Source organism: Tamandua tetradactyla, chromosome 22 (assembly GCF_023851605.1).
Source record: "Tamandua tetradactyla isolate mTamTet1 chromosome 22, mTamTet1.pri, whole genome shotgun sequence".
NCBI classification, from domain to species: Eukaryota; Metazoa; Chordata; class Mammalia; order Pilosa; family Myrmecophagidae; genus Tamandua; species Tamandua tetradactyla.
The window spans coordinates 32380885-32401381 of NC_135348.1; the positions used below are offsets into that span (position 1 = coordinate 32380885).

Below are 20497 nucleotides of genomic sequence, written 5' to 3' on the forward strand. Positions count from 1 at the left end.
CCTGAACTATATTGGAATTTCTTGAGTGAAGGTAACTTCTTGTTGGTGCCTTGATTTGGGCATTTCTATAGTCTTGCTTTAATTTGGACATTTTCACTGGGCTAGAACTATTAACTTATAACTTAATAAATTCCCTTTTTTAAAAGTTGCTCCATTTCTGATATATCACATTCCAGCAGCTAGCAAACTACAGCAGCAGGTGAAGCTGTATAGCCTGTTGATGATGATTCACTTACATTTATTCCCAGAAGTCTTCCTGCTGTGGTTTGACCTTTCCCACAAAGTCCCTAAAACCTACCTCTGTGTTAGAGTTCCTAATTCTTATACTAGAAATAAATAAAAATTGGGCATTTAATATGTGACCAGCATTTTTGTAAGCTTTCCACCTGTCAGCATTTATTAATTTGAGCAAAGCTAAGCTGTAATAGCAAGTACACAAAGGCAAGCAAGGGAGAAATATTTAAGAGTCAAAAATTAGACTTATTTGTCTTATGCTCTATACCAAGGCATTTTGTTCTGAATCAGTAGCCCAGGCATTTGAATGAAGAGGACAATGGAAGGAAGAGATAAGTCTAAAGAGACAAAAGATGAAAAAAGTCAGTGCTTCAATGTTGTCCTGCTATAGAAGTCCACACATTTCAAAGATTGAAAATATTGTCAAATTAACAAATGCTTTTAATGAACAGTAGAGAGATAGAGGAAAGGAAGTAGTCACCCATAATTCTCAAACTGTTTCCCTGCAAACAAAGCGAGGTGAATGTATCACATTATCACTCCTGCTTCTTGACCTTTTTGAAACTTATCTTCAGCATAATTATAGCTGTATTGGGGAATCCTATTTAATATAGCATCACCTTTATAACTCATAAAATGAATTAACTTTACATAGGTCTGTGTTTCATGACTAGAAATACATTAAGTTAGATGTTCTTTCACATTCCTATGAGCCTGTTCAGTGATTTTTAAAAAAAAGTGTTAAATTTAAGTACTAAGAGGGACCTAATGCCAGCCATCATGCTTTTCTTTAAGACATTTGATTAAAAAAAAGGTAAATTTTCTCTACTGAAGGAAATGCAAATACAAAGTCAATAAAATTTCAAAGCATAATGCATTCATTTATTACTAGGTTATTGTCTGGTAAAAAGATGGGGTCCTGCAGTCTTCCCCAAAATAAGGTAAAAATGTCAGCTGAGAAGTTACAATCCATTTCAATTTCTCTTAAACCTCAACTGCAAGAAATTCTTCTAGGATCACATTGAAGATATTAGCTTAGCCAAATGGAGATGTGATTGCAATGAAATATCTCAGTATCAAAAGAGCAAGTTGAGTAGAGGAGTAGAACTTGGACAACTGTTTTCCTCCACCGCTGTTAAGCCTAGTCATATTTACTTTATCACCTGCCTTGGGTTGGGTTTCTTGGGCAACAGAGTTTAAGACTGAAATCTACATGCAGGCTATTTCTTGGGGAGTGTTTTGGGGAACAGAATCTGTGTGGGAGCATGGAAAACACCATTTTGGGGTGGGAGGAGTAAAGTTGAAATGAAGCTGGGAGGGACCTTCAGAGATGTCCAAAATCAAAAGATTCTTGGCCTTTGAACCCTTGAGTGGAGCAACCATTCGATTCAGACCACACCTAGAGAGGGGGTATAATCTCGAATAAAGTGGCTTTCATAGAGGGTTATTCTTAGGGACCATCTCAGCTGTGAGTCATCAGAAGACAACACTCCAAAAGATGGACAGCTGAAGAAATGAGATCTGAAAGAGGATCTGCATGGGCTCCAAAGCATCCCCTACACTGAGGAAACACCTGAGGGGTGTGTGTGTGTGTGTGTGTGTCTGTGTGTGCATGTATGTGTGTGTGTATTTGTGAGGAAATCATCTATGGATCTAATTATCTATCGAATCCTGTCAATACATAAAACATATTTTTGATACCATATTCTAGTTGAGTTAGGCTCAGAAGATGAAAAACAAAACAAAATCATTTACAATGCATGTGACCACAGAAGAAAAACTGAAACATCAAACCTCTAAGTTGGCACCAATACAGACCAATTTTGCCAAATAATGGTGGTTTGTGGATTATTATAATCATGTCCCTTGACTGGATCTGCAGTTTTAATTTCCCCCATGGTGAATTCTACAAATCCTGCTAAAGTTCAAGTTGTGCAAAGCATACTAGCTGCCCTGAGGCAAAGGGTGAAAGAGGTGAACTGAATATTAAAATGTTAATAGTAGTCAGTTTCACTGCTTATCAATTCTCTTGTAAAAGAGAGGTAGAAAACAATTGCTGAGGCTCAGCAGTTAAACTGGGGAATCAGACATATTCTGTTGTAGATTGAATTACATTCTGGGATTTGGATATCTAAACTAATTAATGAATGTCTTAGAGCACCTACATTTCTTTCCTGTCCTAAGGCTTTTCACAACTTCAATTTACCTTTTTAGTAATGCCTCTGAAATCAATTGTATTCCAAATGAAAAACATTGCATCTATCATTGACTCCAGACTAAAGGAAATAATTTTTTTAGTGTCTTATCCCTATTGTACAAATGGCTAACAGAAGTCAGAAAAACATACATACATGATTTTTTTCAGGAATATTTACATTTATTTTCTCATAGCAGAATTACACAGATTCTCCCAAAGTTTAAAAATATATCTAGGGGTCAATGAAGCCACAATGGCCAAAAGAGTTTATTTTGATTCCCATTTCTTATGTTGGAATATGTCATCCATGAATGAATTATACATGTATGAGCCATATTCCTCGAGAGTCACATACAGCGCTCTGTCCTCATGTGGATGTGTGAACATTCATATCAGCAGAGATAAGCAGAATAACTTTCACAGAAGAGATACATAACAAATGTTAAAGAAATAACAATGAATTAAAAATATTAAGATAAAAATTGAATGGATCATCCCATTAGTTTGGTGTACAAAACTTTCCTTTTCAATAATGAATGGAGATACTTAACTCTATCTAGCCATTAAAGAAGAATAGCTAAGTATTTAAAAATGCTAACCGCTTTCATTCTTTACATGGGCTCATAAAAAAGAACATTTTTCACTCTATACATTCCTACACTTTAAAACTATGAAAAGTAGAGAGGTCTTATTGAAGCCTGCGTCTAAGGATTTATTAGGCCCCACAACAGCACTGATTTTTACTTGTGCTTAATTCTCTTGAAAGAAGTATTTGTGACAGCTTAGAGGCTTCCTAGCCAGTAAATCAATTCCAAAAGGTTGGCATTGCAATGACATGGAAACAGCAATCTCTTCATAGAAATGTGGCCGTAGACAGTGGTATCCCAAAACGGTAAACCATTTAAACGTATCTGCAGGAAAACAAGGAACACACAAGGGAAGCCTAAAGAAAGCATTATACTAAGAAAAAGACTACCAGGGCTAATTGTGGTGGCCAAATAAAATCAATCTTAGGCAGCACAAAAACAGATGAATGTGTGAGCATATATATTTACCTTTTCAGAATCTTTGAGTTAAAGTATTTTATTATTCTTTTATAAACATTTTCAAATCAAAATTGAAAAAGTATTTTATTATTCTTTTATAAATATTTTCAAATTAAAATTGAAAGCATAAATACCTTGAACCGGATACTAATGTATTATTTAATAAAACAGGACCAATATAGGTCAGCTAAAATGAAAAGTTCAATTTGGCAATAGAGCAGTACATTTAAAATCAAATAAAATAAAAATGAAGGTTTCACATATAATGATAACATCACAGTATAATTTGGGATATAGTCAATTTAACTATTTAATGGCTTTAAGAACAAAAATATTATTGATTACCAAAAAAGAAATACTTCTTCCAGAATGGGTTAAAAAATGTTTTAAAATTTACCATTTCTCTTTTTCAGATGATAGTCTTTTGCAATAATTTTTTCTTAAGAAAAGACCTAAAATATCTTGAACATACCCTTGTATTAAGATATTGGCTGCTATAGCAGTATTTGTGTGTTATACATTAGATAAAAATTGCATTAGATTCTTTATGTAGTGCCAAATACCCAAAGAAATAAAGAGATAATCTGATTTATGAATATTTAAAAATATTTAGTTATCTAGTATTTTCCAGATTAACTCACCTGGATACTTTCTGAATTTTCCAATGTTCATTTACATATTTTTAAATGTAGAGACTATCTTAATATGTTCATATTATTATCTTAAAGAGGCAATAGTTTAAAGGGGAAATATATAATCATATGTATATACATATGTACACTCTAGGGATTTGGCTTCCCAAACTAGTGTTTTTTCACCAAAAAATATAATAGGATTTTACAATCCCTTAAGTGTTTATCTAGAATGTGAATTAATGATTGTATTAGTAAGGATTCTCTAGAGATACAGAATCAACAGGGAACACTCGCAAATATAAAATTTATAAAAGTGTCTCACATGACCGCGGGAATGCAGAGTCCAATATCCGCACAGCAGGCTGTGAAGCTGACGACTCAGATGGAGAGTCTGGATGAACTCCACAGGAGAGATTCACCAGCCGAAGCAGGAAGAGAACCTGTCTCTTCTGAATCCTTCTTAAAAGGCTTCCTGTGATTACATTAAGCATCACTCATTGCAGAAGACACTCCCCTTGGCTGATTACAAATGGAATCAGCTGTGGATGCAGTTGACGTGATCATGATATAATTCTATGAAATGTCCTCATTGCGACAGACAGACCAGCACTTGCCCAAACAGACAAACAGATACCACAGCTTGGCCAAGTTGACACATGAACCTGACCATGACAATGAGCATAAAATTCTAAGAACAAGAAAGGATTTGAATATATACCTATATTAAACTAATAATGTAATTTAAAAGTTTATCATGCTGGTCTTCTTATTATATTGTAGACAAAAGTAATATTTGCCATGTGTTGGAGAGGCTATTGACAAAGTCTTCAATTATTTAAAAAGCTCTTTTCAAATTTCTTCTTAAAAAAAGTCACCATATACATGAAAATTACTCTTAGACAAGAATCTTAGCTGACTAACCAAATGCTTGATTTTGTTATCACTGATTTGCCCTTCAGTTTTCAGCAGAATGAAAATGAAGGATTTACAACTAATTGTGTCATGGAAATAGAGCTAATTTTATAGAACTGCCCCACCCCCGAGGAAAAAAAATGTTTCAACCCTTAAACTTGAGAGTCAATAATATCTCATGCATTAACAAAGTTTTATTAACATCTTTTATCATCCAACTAAGTGCCTTGATTTCTACTCTTAAATTAGCTTTTGTGAAGTTCTATGCATTTTCCTAAAGAACAATGAAAAAGATAGTTTTCAGTTAATAAGAAAGCTTAAAACTTTCTAGAGGAACTTTGAAAAAGTTTTTATTTTAATTTGGAAATCAGAAGCCTTCCTAAGTAGGAAAAATTAATAATGTTTTTCGTAGCTGCAAATGTTAATCCTTCACTTAAAGACTGTATTTACACTTTTAACTAAGAATCACTTTCCAATTTTTTCAATCTGATCAGTAACCAGAAAGAGGAAAATTAAAACCATAGTTTGTGTATTTTAAATCCACCAGACCAGGGGAGAATGTTAGGAAATACAATGTGTTAGGAGTGATGGGACACACTGGAAATATATGTTCATTACTAGTAGGAGTTAAATTCTGGCAACCATTTTGGAAAACACGTTTGCAATTATCTAGTGAAGTTGAACTGGGTCTATAGCTGTAAGCATCCTTCTAGGAAAATACCCTAAAGAGTCCCTTAAGCATGTGCAAGCAGCCCTTTCAAAGATAATGGCAAAGATCTATTTAAACTGGGCTCAGGCTACAGGATTTTTTGCTTGTTTACTTTATACTAAACAAATAATTTTCATATAAATCAATACATGTATAAACATTTGACATCCAGTCCTTTTGTTTTCCTTTCTATTTATACCATCTCCCTTTTAAGTAAGAAGTTGGGCTACTAAAATTTTACTCAGTAAGAACAAATGTAATTGGCCTCTGGAATTCTCTCCACTACAGCAGTGGCCTTGTTTAGAAGGGCAACATAAGAGATACTGCATCCATATTTTAATATAATATTGTTAAGAGTAACCAGTATTATTTATAAAACACTCTATGCTTTAGATATTGAGTATATTTGAACCACTTATTCCTTATAAAGGCTTATGTGTTTACAAATGGTTATAGGACAATCCCACTTGCTGTTTGTGTTAATTTCATTAACACACAAGAAAATGTATTTGTCTTTTGGGGATTTCTCTATTTCAGGTTTATCTATAATGTCTATTACACCCACCACAACCTAACTTCATGATTGCTAGTCTTCACAGAGCCCCTGATGTGCATATTGGGGGAAAAATAAAAAGCAATTTCATTCTAGCACCTATTTAGCAAGATTGATGAGTGTAAAGGAATTTCCTTTCTACAAGGAGACAGATTCAATTGTGTTCCTATCTTCAACTTCCTTCAGAATTGTCTATTACAAATTAAACATGCAACCTACCCAGCACTGTCCATTTCAATGGTAAAAAGACTTGAATTCCATTCTTCTTCTACATAGGTAGGCAACTTCAAATTAATTATATTTCTATAGTATCCATTTATCGTCTGTTTAGGCTGTAACATAATACTCACTAACTGTGAGTAAATAATGCAGTTCCTGAAAAGTCTGGGGATTGCCAAATCTCATCTCATCACATTAAACTGGAGGCATTGGGGGATTCCCTAGAATATTGTTCCCCAGTTTCTAAGACACCTGCAATGCACAGTAATACACTGACTGGGCATTAAGATATATCTGATAAGAAAAACATTTCTTAGCATTTTCATTTTCATGATGATTACTGAATGCTTCATTTTTTGAATAATAACTTTTTAGAAGGTTTGCTTTCCTGTATGCATCTTCCCCATTTTTCTTTATTTTTTATTTTGCCTGTTTTTCTAGTAGATTCTTTGTACTTTTTCATACTTTTTTCCTAATTCCTTTTATATTTCTCATATTAACATTTGGAACATATGAGATAAATATATACATATTTTTTCTCTTTTTTAAGCTTTTGACTATATTTTCATTGCTTATTTTTTAACCCAAAAATAATTTTTCGGTCTAATTAAATATTTCAAATTACTGCTTTAGGACTTCTTGGATTGCTCCCCTTGTTTAAAAATGACATTTAACCATGAGTTTAGATTTGATCTCCATATTCTATGAGTCTAGTTAGCATATTTACTAATAGGGAATTGTCATTTGGAATTCATCAAACCACATATGCAATTTACTTTTATTCCTTAATCCCTTTTTTAATTTTCTTCCAATAGTCTTGCAAAACTGAACATTGATAGTATACTTTCCTTTGAGCAGCAGTTGAAGCTAAACTGTGATTTAGATAAGTATACTGAGTATTCAAAGAAGAAAACACTTAAAAGTAAAATGCATATATGAACTGTCGTCATATTTTTTATGTGAAAGAACTGTGTTGAATGAGTGTTTCCTAACAGATGATTTACGAAGACCCTAGGGCTTGTAATTATTTTAAAATATGCCATAGGACAATAAATACATCCTCTCATGCACTCATTGAGCTACAGTAAACACAGGTTACTATAATTTCTTTTGAACAAATGAAGTCAATAAATTCTAATAATATTCTCTTCCCCAAATAACCTCTATTATTATTAAATACATATTTATAATTAAAGTAAGATATTTTATAATAAATTCAGAATAAAAGCTACAATCACACTAGATACATAAATATTTCAATATTTTAATAGGTATTGGGGTCTGTAAAACAGCAGATATTTGTTATAAACTATATGTGGTGAAAATCTTTATTGCTTGACCATCAAAAAACAAAGTAAATTATATACTCATGTTAGCTTTCCTGGCTAAAAAATTAAGCTCGTCTTGTCCATTGTTTTGCCCAATTCCTCACCCTCAACAGAAAGGGGAATAAGCATGATAAAGAAATAAAAAATAGGTGCTTTGAGATGCTACGCTATGGTGTACAATTTCCTATTTTACCGGAATGGAACTAGGCATGTAATTATAGGTTAATTTTCCTGAAGCACAACTAAGATGATTTCGCTTTCCATGATTTTCCCCAAAAGCTCCATCCCATTGTCTACTGAACTAAGAAACAATTCAGCTTTAGACCCTACATATTAATGCCCCCCCATAATCTTCTCTTAGTTTCAAACAAACTGTGGTAACTCCAAGCAAAACTAAATAGATATATGACTCTATCGATTGTTTCTTTGTCCTGAATAATTTTATTTCTTTTACCAAAATGACATTCACATTTTGTATCCAATTTATATGAATCATTTTGGCTCAATTTAAATGGTATTTCCTGTATGGAATTATTTTGTAATGCATATTTCTCAAACACCATTCCTCACAATGATCATATACCCAAAAATTATTTTTAATTAAAATGTATTTCTTCAATGTGTATTGAATAAATACTACATGTTATCATGTTAAGAAATTTCAATTTGTATACCTAATTCCTTAAAAATATATTTCCAACATATCCAATCTTAGATTTTAGTTATTTCAATATCCAGATAAACTTATTTTACCAATATCTTATATTAATCTTTTGGCCTTGTCTCTTCCAATAATCATCTGTCATTCCTGAAAAAAATGCATACAAATGGGCAATCAGACTAACCAAACTAGGAAATATACTGCAAAATAAATGACATATCATCTTTAAAAAAGGAAAGGCTATGATAGGCAAGACAAGATAGGAATTTTTCTAGACTGAAAGAGATTAAAAATACATAGCAAATGCATGTTACCCTTGACCTTAGATTGTATCTTTTGTTATGTGCACTTGAGATATGCTAACTTCCTAAATGATTTTTTTTTCATTTTTAAAAATTAAGGACCAATGCATATGTCCTGGTTTGAAACGATGTATGTACCCTAGAAAAGCCATGTTTTAATCCTAATTCCATTTTATAAATCCAGACATTTCTAATTCCTCCTCAGTACTGTATATTTGAAACTGTGACTAGGTCACCTCCCTGGAGATATGATTCAATCAAGAGTGGTTGTTAAACTGGATTAGGTGGAGATGTGTCTCCACCCATTCGGGTGGGTCTTGATTAGTTTATTAGAATCCTATAAAAGTGGAAACATTTTGGTAAAGAAAGTAGGAGAGTCAGAAAGAGCAGAGAAGGCTGCAACACCATGAAGCAGAGAGTTCACCAGCCAGTGCTTTGGAGATGAAGAAGGAAAATGCCTCCTGGGGAGCTTCATGAACCAAGAAGCCAGGAGAGAAAGCTAGCAGATAATGCTGTGCTCACCATGTGCCCTTCCGGCCGAGAGAGAAACTCTGACTGTGTTCTCCATGTACCTCTCACTTGAGAGAGAAACCCTGAACTTCATCAGCTTTCTTGAATAGAGGTATCTTTCCCTTTATGCCCTTGATTTGACATTTCTATAGACTTGCTTTAATTGGGACATTTTCTTGGCCCTAGAACTATAAACTAGCAACTTATTAAATTCCCATTTTAAAAAGTCATTCCATTCCTGGTATATTGCATTCCAGCAGCTAGAAAACTAGAACAGATTTTGGTACCAGAGAGTGAGGTGCTGCTGGTGCTTTTTGCAAGTCCCGAACACGTTGGAACGACTTTTTAAATGGATAAGGGGAAGATTCTGGAGGAGTTGTGAGAAGCTTGATAAAGCCTAAAGTGCTTTGAAGAGACCATTGATAGAAATGTGGATTCTAAAGACACTTCTAATAAAGCCTTAGACAGATATGACGTATGTGTTATTATAGACTGGAAGAGAGATGAGCTTTGTTTTAAAATGGCAGATAATCTGGCAAAATTGATGAGGGGCTTTGGCTGGAAGGATGATTTTAAAAGCCATGAACTTGGATATTTAGCAGAAGAGATCTCCAAATTAACTGTGGAGAGTGCAGCCTGGTTTCTCCTTGCAGTTTATAGTGAAATGTGACAGGAAAGAGATTCTTGGGTAAAAAGAAACCAGAAATAGATGTTCTGGAAAATTCTGGGCTTCCAGAAAGGAAGACCCCAGAGAATAATGCCCCACATGAAGATTTGGCCAAATGTGGATCCAGTCAGCCATTTCAGAGAAAGCCAGGATCGGACATGGAGTTATCCAGGAAGGATTTGCAGAAATTCCTTATGACTGACTGGCATGATCTAAGGCTACTGCATAGAAAGCCAATGAGAGTGCTGTGGGACCTGTGTAAACAGAGCCATGCCAGTCGGTACTGGGGACTCAGAGAAGGGAGACACTGGGGGGAAAATTACTTCAGACCAGAGCCATGGAGGCTGAAGTCTGAAGCCAAGAAGCCTGGGGCCAGGAGAGCGGACCCACCCAAGCACATGGAGAGGGTGAGGATGGGCCTTCTACCTCATTGCAGTGGAAGAGTCATGCCTCAGGCCTTGGAGAGGGTGAAGCATACTCCTTGGGGTTTGGGGAGAGCCTGGCTGCCACCACATGGAGGGGTTGAGCGTGTGCCCCAGAGATGGCAGAGAGCCAGGTGACAGCTCCGATGCTTGGAGAGGGCGGAACCGAGAAAAAGGTGGTCTCCCCAATGTTCCCTAAGGTTGCTTTCAGAGAGAGGCAGGACTCTGCATAGGCCTTTGGAAAGGGTGGGACTGCCACTTTCTAAAGCCCCGATGATAAATGACTCTCAGACTTTGAAATCTGATGGACTGTGCCCTGCAGGTTTCAAAACTGTGCTTTTTTCATTTCATTATTTTTTTCTATTCTCACTTCAGTTTGGGAAGTTCTAATGATATTTCTTCACATTCAATGCTTCTTTTCACAGTCATGCTGAGCCTACTTATCAGGTTTTGAATATATTTGTCATTTCTGTTACTGTTTTCTAGTAGTCTTTTCTAGTATATATTATTTTATTTTTTCTTGGGCTTTTCATTTCTCTGCTTTTACATCATCTAGCCCTACTTTTTCCATTAGAGACCTTCAATGGTTACATTAAATTTTCTGCCTACAACTTCCAACATCTGTGTCATATCTGAGTCTGGTTCTTAAGTTTGCGTTGCCTCTTCAGAGTGTGCTTTTTCTTTTTTTCTTTTTGGGTATGTGTCTTTTGTTGTTGAAAATTGAATATATTACAACTTGTAATAAGAACTGAGGAAATTAGGTCTTTAGAGTAAGGATGCATGTGTATCTGGCTTGCAGTTAAACTATTTTATGTTTGCTGTAGCTATAGGCACCAGAAGCTTCTACTTCCTATAGTGTCCTTGTTTTATTTCTCTCCTCATGGTTTTGCAGCTCTTTTTATGAATATTGGTAAGCTGAATTTTCTCCTGCATTGGTTTTATGGCAAATACTGTGTGGAACTTTTAATTCTTTATGTTCCCAAGAATAAAATGCAACATATCATTAATAACTTTTCAAAAATAATAATAATATATGTGGAGATAATATAATGTTGAGTTACGACTTAAAATGCAAAAATTAACATTTTCTAAATTTATGGTCTCTCTTTTGACTTTACACTAGATGTTAAACTTGGGATCTGAGAGATTATTGCTGATGACTAGTTTGCAAGATGAGTTTTCCAGAACCTGGCATATCTAAGTAATAAACAAAGTCACATTAAATGAAGAGGTTGTAACTAATTAGCTTTTTTTAGTGTTAGTCCCTTTTCTCAGATAAATATATGATGATATAAGCACTGATTTACTATATGTAGATAGAACTTGCTACAAAACATTTCCTATTAGAAACCACCTATAAAAATGCGTGGCACTCTTATCACCCATCTGCACATGCATGCTCCTATATGCTTTTCTCCACTTCTGAGTCAAGGTATTTGATTCTTGGTATTTGGATCTTTGGGAATCTGTAAATCATTTTAACCCCAGTGATATAGTATAAATTATAGCTGTATGACTATTTGAAGAACCTGTCCATGGAAGGGAAATCAAGTTTTGAAGTAAATTACAAGGTATATTAGCTTTTTTGTTTGTGTTCATGTTTGTATGTTATTCCATTGAAGAGAATTGTTTTCAAAGTCTTTAGACATGAAGGTAGAAAAATCAACTTTCTTTGAATAATGAAATAATGACAATTACCTGTCGGGTCCTGGATGAATGAGGACTGATGGACGAAAAATTTACCAGATACAGTCCAAACCCAGATAGGACCCCTGGAATCATAGAATGCTAGAGAAATGTAAAACACATCAAAAGATGATTTAGCTTAATTTCCTCAAGTTAAAATGAAAGACAACCATTTTGTAAAGTCAATCATGTAAGTAACAGTGAGAAAGAAGTAAAAAATTTGCATTCAAATTTATAAGCAATCTTGGCTTAGGACAAAATTCACTAAAGCCTCTGTTCATATAGTGGTATTCTCAAGTACATCTGCATAAGACAGGTAATTATAAATACTGCAATGTTTAATCTCAGAACCTACACTAGGAAGAACAGTTTCAGAGAGAGTAGATCTGGGTAATTTTGAAAGGAGTACAAAAAATAACAGAAGGAAAGTAAAGGAATCAAGATAAAAAGAATAAGAAGGAAAGTTTCCAACTTATTAATCATCAGTGATGACAGTTTCTGTGATGCAACCACATACATAAAAGAAATCTTCCTAGCACATCATTAGAATTTTTTTTTTCTATTTTTTTTTTTTCTTTTGGCAGTTGTGATGGTTAGACTCATGTGGAAACTTGGCCAAGTGCTGGTTCCCAGTTGTCTGGTGAAGCAAGCATTGGCCTAGCCATTACCACAAGGACATTTAGTGGCTGGTTAATAAACCAGAAGAATATTTTATTAAATCATCAATTAGTTTATTGCTTCTATGGCTGATTGTATATACGATCACCTTATGGCAGTGCCCTCCGCAATGAAAGCATCCAATCAGCTGTGTTTAATACAATCAACTGAAGACTTTAAGGGAGAGGTGATAACTTCCATAGTCAAAAGAGAGAACTTTCATCTTTATTTCAGCCAGAGAACTTCTTCTTCAGAATTAATCAAATTCCTTCAGTGTTGTTGCCAGCTCACAGCCTACCATATGGAATTTGGACTCTTGTATTCCCAAGTTACATGGATGGTGCCTGACTTGTGGAGTGAGGGCTATTATTGTAGGAAAGGCCAATTAGAAACCACCAGAATTTCTCCTACCTGGCAAAAAGTAAATCAGAAGTAATGCCGGTTTTCAGAAGGTTTTGTAGAGATTAGTGTCATTCCTAAGGACTTGAAGGATCAGAAGTAGTGATTCACGGCACATCCCCTTCTACTCTACTATTTGGCCTCAGCAGAAAACAGATGGGTCTTGGAGAAAGACAGTGCCTTATCACAAACTTAACCAGGTGATAACTCCAATTGTAGCTTCTGTTTCAAATGTGATGTCATTGCTTGAGCAAATCAACACACCCTCTGGTACCTGGTATAAAATTATTGATTGTACAAATGATAAAAGGTTTGCTTTCTGCTGGGAAGGTCAGCAGTATACCTTCACTTCATTCTCTTAGGGAAATATCAACTCTTCCGCCCTATGTTATAATCTTGTCTTCTAGGAACTTAATCATTTTTCCCTCCCATAAGACATCACACTGATACATATGATGTTGATTGAACCTAGTGAGTAGGAGTAGCAACTTCTCTAGTCTTATTGGTGAGGCATTTGTGTTTCACAGGATGAGAGAAAAATCCACAAAAATATAGGGGCCCTCCACATCAAATAAATTTCTAGGTGTCCAGTGGTGTGGAGAAAGGGAGAACTTTCATCTCTATTTCAACAAGTGAGCATCTCCCGTGGAATTTCTTAAACACTTTCATCATCATTTCTGGCTTGTGGCCTGCCCTGCAGAATTTGGACTCACACATCCTCACAGTTGCATGGAGACACTTTTGTAAAATTTCATATTTACAGATATTACCTATTGCTTCTATTTCCCTAGAAAATCTTGACTAATGAAGCAGTGTTTGGTTAACAGTGTTTTCCTTTTGAAAAATATTATTTATTCTGTATTTAAAAACATAAAAGCCAAATCAAAAATCACTTAAATTACCAGAAAAATCAAAATTCAATGATGGTATTCACATTTAAAGATGTTTATATAAAAATCGTACATATGAGAAAAACAACATTTTTAGAATAAATTTTTGAGATAGGAATAAAATAAACACTCAGGTTTAGGGGTACTGACATGTTAATGAGTAAAACAATAGTGATAAACTAGGAGAGAAAACAGAGACTGTAGGATAGAATCATGGTGACATTAAAACTATTTTTGACTAAGATTTTTGCCAAACATTACAGTAACTATGAGGCAAAATAAGGGCCTCATTATAATTAGGGCTGTACATTTCTCTAATCAATTTTACTACTGATGGCTTACGATGTTGTTTCCTGTTCATCTCCATGGTATGTTCATTTTTTAGTCACTCAAAAGAGATCTGCCAACCACCTATTGCAAGAGAGTCATTATTCTATGTGGTATACATCATTAAAAAAATTAAATTACATAATCTCAGATGTATATATTCTGAGAGTATAATCAGGAAGTCAACAACAGACATGATAAATAAATCGTTTTTTTGGAGGAAACAATTATATAATAAGGAGACCATGATATAAAATAAAAAGTAGGATAAAGATGAGGTGGAATACCTGGAAAGCATGGTGGGGTAGTTCGCAGTTTTCATTCCTTACTGGGAAGGTAAAAGATGAGCAAAGATTTGAGGTAGGAGTGAAATTTAACTGATAGGTATATGGAAGGAGAGCATTCCAGGAAAGGAAACAGCCAATATGGAGCTGTAAGGTTGGAGCATGCTTGGCATGTTTAAGGAGCAGCATGTTGCTGGAATGGAGTGAGCAATGAGGAGAATAACAGACAAGTTCCTAAAAGTAGGGGTGACTTCAGTTCTTGATTCCAAAATTCTTAACTCCTTTTCAGTGCTTTTCAGCAAGAAGCAACTTAAATCCTGATCAGAGAAGGATTCTAGGACTGACATTTCTCCACATTAAATGTGACATATGGAAGATTTTCTACTATCCACTTCAGCAGTTTCTCATGCGCTATGATGATTCAACAACTGCTTGCCCTCACTCAGGAATGTCTGCGCAATTTATGAATTTTTTTTCCTGAATACTTAAATTTAAGGTATGAGAAAAGGACTAACTTATGGAGGTAAACACCCTTCTCGGTTCAAATTAAAACAGTACATTCAATCTAAAGAACTTTATTTGACATATGAACTTTAACACTTTTGGACTGAGATTACCCTAAATCCTGTACTATGATATTCAAATTGTTTTGATGTCATGATGTTTCTGAGATCTCATATTTCAAAACTATGTAGACTTTGTTCTTGCTATTCGCATTTGTGTTATCAATAATCTTGTAAATCAGATGAGGTTTTTCTCTCTAAATTCACTACTTTTTAAAAATATATTTTTAAATCTCCAAGTACTACAATTTAAATTTATTTTCCTCACCAGTGTCTTAATCTTCCTCCTATGGGAACCTGCTAAACAAACTACATTTTTACTGAATGCAAAAATCAACCCAAATAGGAAAACCTTAATTTTTTTTAAACCTTAATCCTTATTTCCCTCACTCTCATAATTTTTTCCTGTTAACTATCAGCAAACACACAAGAAAGTACAAAGAACACATTCTGAGTTTTATCTTTCAACCATTACCTTATGGTTTCCTCAGCACTATTGGCTGTTAACTGCCAGCAGTGGGAAATATTTTGGCAACATCAAGCATGATTTACTACTTTCTCTAAAATATGAGCCAAATGGGCGAACAGCTGGGAGCTCCTAGCCTTGGAGAAGTCTATTCACAAGAGATCAAATAACTGGCATAGTCACCGCATAATAGATCCTTGAATATTGCTCTGTGGATGGTGAAAACAAATACACACAAACACATAATCATATACACAAAAAACACATAGAAATAAGGAAAATTAAAAAAATAAATTTCTTTATGACTTCATAAAACAGTATTTAATATATCTCATTACAAATCTTAAGATCTACAATGAAAAAGGAAAATACATGAAAATGAATTTATCTGTGACATACATTTTTAGCCTAAGTATTTGATTATACTTTGTTCCATGAAAATTTACATTAGTTCATGAAGGTGAGAAAAAAATTAAAATTTGATGATATCTTTTGTCGTAAGTGTATAACAATTATAATCAAGCACCCACTAGGTACTTATTTTCTGCCTATTGCATGTATTTAGACAGATTATTGAAGTCACCTATGTATTAAAAAAATTCTACTTTATTTCCAAATAGCTTTAATTTCAAAGTTTCATATTCCATGGTAGACACAAAAACAGTATAACAGATCATTTTATTATATATTATAGTTTGACTCATAATTTTATATTGCATAATGGTTGTTATTTAGCTTCAATATTATTGCTATTAATTATTTTTATATTGGCTCTATGGTTTTCCATTGACATATCACTTTTAGATGTATTGAAATGTTTCTTATCTTAATCAATTTCATATGCTGATGATAGCTGAAAATTTGTATCAAGTAGAAATATATAATATTTTCATTGTAACTTCTTGGCTGTTAGCTAACATAGCATACCTCACTTTTACCCCCAAATTTCCAACAAATGAGCCTATGCCAGCAATGTTTGGTGAGAAAATGAACAGAAATTAGATATATCCTATATTTCTTTTCACTACACAGAGCTAAGAGAATGTAGGAATGACATCAAGCATTTAGTGGCAACATGGTATGGAAGCAAAATGGATAAAATTTAAGATGAATAAAATTCCAAGGCATATCATATAAATTTTGGAGAAGAAACTCAATTGGAAGACTAGAAACCTTATGGCCAAAGGTGTGAGACAACCCCTGACCAATCATAGTCTGACCACAAAGTTAGACACACTCAAGGTCAATCCTGAGAAACCTAGGCACAGGTGATACATTTAGGATATGAACACTTCAAAGGAGTTATTTTTAAAATATTTCCAAAGTACTAAAGGAAATGTTATTTAAAAAATAATGGAAAGCATGATTAGAACAACTCATCAAATAAAGAACATAAAGGAATAAAATATTAAAAATAATAATAAAATGAAAATTCTAGATCTGACAACTACAATATCAGAGATGAAAAAAATATTATGAGAGCTTAGTATTAGATTTAAGGGGCAGAATAAAGGAATGGAAGACTTGAAGGTAAAGCAATAGAGATTAGCCAATCTGATGAAGAGAAATAAATAAGAACAAAGACAGAGACTCAGAGATTTATAAAACAAAATGAAGTAACATATGTGTAAAAGTCGAACCAGAATACACGTTTAAAAGTCATACCAGAAGGAGAAAGGAAAAAAAAGCTCAGAAAACTGAAGAAATAATGACCAAAAACTTCCCAAATTTTATTTTAAACATAAATCTTTATATCTAAGAAGCTCAACAAATTCCAAGTACATAAAAACAAAAGATATTCATATATAGACATATCATATTCAACAAATTGAAATACAGAGTCAAAAAATTTTTCAAGATAGCAATAAAAACATGATTCCTCGTGTACACAGAATTCACATGAAGATTAACAGCTGACTTCTCATTAAAAAAATGATGAAGGCCAGGAGACAGTGGAATAACATAGACCAAGGTACAGTAAGGAAAAGGAAAACAGGTTAAAAACCTGTGAGCTAAGAGTCTTATTTCTAGGAAAGCTGCACTTTAAATTGAAGGTGAAATAAAAATATTCACAAATAACAAGTACTGAGATAATCTGTCCTGAAAGAGATGGCTTATAAGGATCACAAAAGGATGTTATGAAAGTTGAAAGGAAGTAACCACAGACAGTTACTTATTTATTCAAATACATGTGAAGAAACAAAGGGTAATGGGAGAAGTAATTAGATAGGTTTTCTCATGCAGATTGTGGTGGCAAAGTATGACTATGTGATTACGACAGGAACCACTGAGTTTTTACTTAAGTTGTCTTGTATTTTATGTGCAAATAAAACTGATTAGAAATTAGCAAAGTGATACAAGTGCCGGAGAAAATGTGGAGAAAGAGATGCACTTGTTCACAGTTGGTAGGGAATTGGTGGTTCAGCCACTCTGGAGGGCAGTGGGGTTGTCATATGATCCTACAACCCTACTGCAAGGAATATACTTGGAGGAACTGAGAGTGGGAACACAAATGGACATTTGCACACTGGTGTTTATGGTTGCAGTGTTCACAATTTGTAATGGATGGAGGTTGCCTAAAGGTACTTTAACTGAGGAATAGAAGGGGGAACTCTGGTGTATATATACAATGGACTATTGAGTAGCTTCAAGAAGAAATGACATTGTGAGGCATGCAACTAGGTGAATGAACTTTGAGGACAGTATGTTGAATGAAATACAAACAAACAAACAAAATATTATCATGCCTCACTCATATGGACTAACTATAATATGCAAACAGAGAATTGAAGCTGAAAGCATGGATTTTTCAAGTTGGGGCCTATTGTAAAGGTTCCTTGATTATAAGCTCTTCTAGCAGTCAAATCTGTTCCCAAATTGTAACTATTATTTAGAAATTTTGAGATGCTGAGTTATTTGTGCATAATCTGATCATTCCCTGGAACCTGAGGTATTTTTGTAAAAGCTGAGACTCAAGGTTAGAGTGCTCAATCTATTAAAGTCAGTATTACTGTATACAGCAACTGTTTAAAAAGTTGAAAAGGTGATCAGACTTCAAGTAGAGATATGAATGAAGCTGATGTGGATAGGGCTAAGATAAATCAGAATACAGGGTAAAGGATGATACATGGTGGATATCTTAAAACTTCGACTTCTGTGTGAGATCAAAGGAATAAATGCTTATTAGGTACAAAACTTTTATCTTTGGTAACACGCTATATAGTTTGGCTTGTATGCCAGTTTATTTGAACACCATGATTGCATGGTATTGTGAATAAGGAGTGAGATTGTGTTAGTTGGTACAGGTTAGTATGATGCTCTGACACATCCCAGAGTAATTTGAGCAGAGAATAAAAACTGTATTTGTATAGTCCCCTTGGGAGACTGGGGAGAAAGTAAGAAATATTAAACTTACCCATTTGAGAAATTCCTGATCTTCTCACAGGCAATGGGGACAACAAATTTAATAGGTTAAGTCCTTAATCTTGGGACTCCACACTTTGAAACTTATTCATGCAGAGGAGAAGCTAAGCCTTCCTATAAGTATGCCTAAGAGTCACCACAGAGAATTTCTTTTGTTGCTCAGATGTGGCCTTTCTCTCCAAGCCAATTTGGCAGGTGAACTCACTGCCCTCCCTCCTACATGGAATTCCCAAGGGTGTAAATCTCCCTAGCTATGTGGGACATGATTCCCGGAGATGAACCGGGACCCAGCATCATGGGATTGAGAAAGCATTATTGACCACAAGGGGGAAGAGAGAAATATGACAAAATAAAGTTTCAGTGGCTGAGAGATTTCACACAGAGTCAAGAGTTTATCCTGGACTTATTCCATATATATACATATATATATACATACATATATATGTATATATATATATCCCTTTTAGTGTATGCTGTATTGGAGTGGTTAGAGAAAAGTACCTGAAACTGTTGAACTGCATTCCAGTAACTTTGATTCTTGAAGATAATTTTATAACTACATGCCTTTTCAATGTGGCCTGTGATTATGAAAACCTTATGTCTAATGTTCTTTTTATCCATGGTATGGACAGATAAGTAAAAAAAAAGACAAAAATAATTAAATAATTGGGGGGGATCAGTGGTAAAAAAAAATGGGTTGATTTAAACACTAGAGGTCAATGAGAGAGAAGGGTAATTTTTCTTTTTGTTTATTTTTCTGGAGTGATGCAAATGTCCCAAAAATGATCCTGATGATGAATATACAATGATGTGATGATAAAAAAATATTGACTGTGCTGATCAATCATGTGATAACACTTTGAGGCTTCAATTGTATACTCTGTATAGATCATACGCTGAGTGAATATATCTCAATAAAGTTGCATTTTAAAAAGTAATTAGGTGGGTAACTTTAAAAGTGGGTATAATTATATATTTTTCAAGATACTTCTGTCAGTTGACTTTACAATTAAGTGCATTAAGCAATAATTATAACATTGTATTCTTGAACTTATATAAAGATGCATGCATATTGCAATATTGGGACAGAGAAAGAGGAAATATTAAATGACATAATATTTTGGAGTATGATAAAATGGCAGATTATAAATCAAATCCACAAGAAGAAAGTAATACAGGAAATGAGAAATAAGCAGGTTAATATATAAGACTCTATAAATACGTCTTTAAAAAACATGATTATTATAACACTCTCTTTTTGAGTGCATGAAATATTTAGATGTTATATATATATGATTTACCCAAAGGAGGGAGAAGGAAATGTGGTGAAATTAGTGCAACATTTCTGTGTTGTACTGGATGTGTTAGCATAAATCTGGGTTAGATTCTGATAAATTAAGATTTAAA

At 34.1% G+C, this 20497-nt stretch overlaps 1 long non-coding RNA gene across 2 annotated transcripts in view; it reads left to right on the plus strand.

Annotated features, from left to right (window-relative positions):
• The window catches only part of LOC143666093 (uncharacterized), a 48827-nt gene that overhangs the window by 17478 nt on the left and 10852 nt on the right, over positions 1 to 20497 (plus strand). The window contains exon 3 of one of the 2 annotated variants that reach the window (XR_013167378.1): positions 14928 to 15327. The exons of the other annotated variant lie outside the window; for it this stretch is intronic. This is a non-coding gene — a long non-coding RNA (uncharacterized LOC143666093). Of the gene's footprint in view, positions 1 to 14927; positions 15328 to 20497 lie in introns of those variants that run through there. 2 annotated transcript variants of the gene reach the window in all.